General features: G+C 26.2%; 1 pseudogene; it reads right to left on the reverse strand.

Moving 5' to 3' along the window:
• The window catches only part of LOC107639206, a 3,204-nt pseudogene that overhangs the window by 1,391 nt on the left and 725 nt on the right, over positions 1–1,088 (reverse strand).

Below are 1,088 nucleotides of genomic sequence, written 5' to 3' on the forward strand. Positions count from 1 at the left end.
AACTAAAAACTAAAAACGGATTTGGATCCTCTAAAGTTTAAATTTCACTTTAGAGAGTAAAGTGTGATCTTTCACCATTGATTTTATAGGTGGGACCAATAATAAATATGAAAGAGAAACTATTCAAGGGTAGAAGATTACATTTTACTCTCTAAAGTGAAATTCAAACTTTAGAGGATCCAAATCCACTAAAATTATTAACCAATGATTTATTTGAATAACACCAACAACGAGTCTTAAAATTGGTCCATTTCAATTAGGAAAAGTATATGAACCAATTCCAAATCAGCTAAGAATAGAACAACTTAATTAATTATAAATATAGTAATTAGTTTTATTTATTTATGATTTAAAATATTATTTATTAAATGTTTCACCACATATTCAAATTAGGAGGAGATACGTTCAGTATCATTACAACGTGAATCACGGAAACTGATTCAACAATGCTTCCGTCTCTTCACCATCCTTCTCTCCAAATGTCTAAAACATGATAAATCAGAAAATAGATTCAAAATCATCCAATTTACAAAGAAAAAAAAAAAATCCTAATGCCTAGCATAAACACCATCCACAAGATTTTAGATTCACCCAGAAATATTTGGCTGGTTTTTGACTGGTACCCTCTTGGTTCCCTAGCATTGTTGTTTCAATTAAAAGACACTACACCCTAATTTAATGTTACTAATTAAATTTAGAATTAATTTATTCTTTTAACTCTATTATTCACATTGTTCACACATTGTTCAAAAATGTTGTTGCTTACCTATATTTTTCCCCTTTTCTATATTAATACAGCCATGTCTTGGTTTGTTATGTTAACATTCTACTAGTCATCATTTAATGAACCATATTAGCATTTACTGATTTACTAAAATAAAAAATCAATACTAATATTTATATGGATTTTGTTAAGATTAGAAAAAGTAGAATAATTTTATATCGAAAAAACTAAAGTATTTATGTTTCTAATGAGATATTAAATGCCAAAAAAAGTCATTTCTATAAAACATTTTTATTTATTTGAGTATTCTTAATTCAAGTACTACTGCATATAAAAAATTAATCTCTAATTAACTATTGAAATA

Source organism: Arachis ipaensis, chromosome B04, assembly GCF_000816755.2.
Source record: "Arachis ipaensis cultivar K30076 chromosome B04, Araip1.1, whole genome shotgun sequence".
Taxonomy (NCBI): Eukaryota; Viridiplantae; Streptophyta; class Magnoliopsida; order Fabales; family Fabaceae; genus Arachis; species Arachis ipaensis.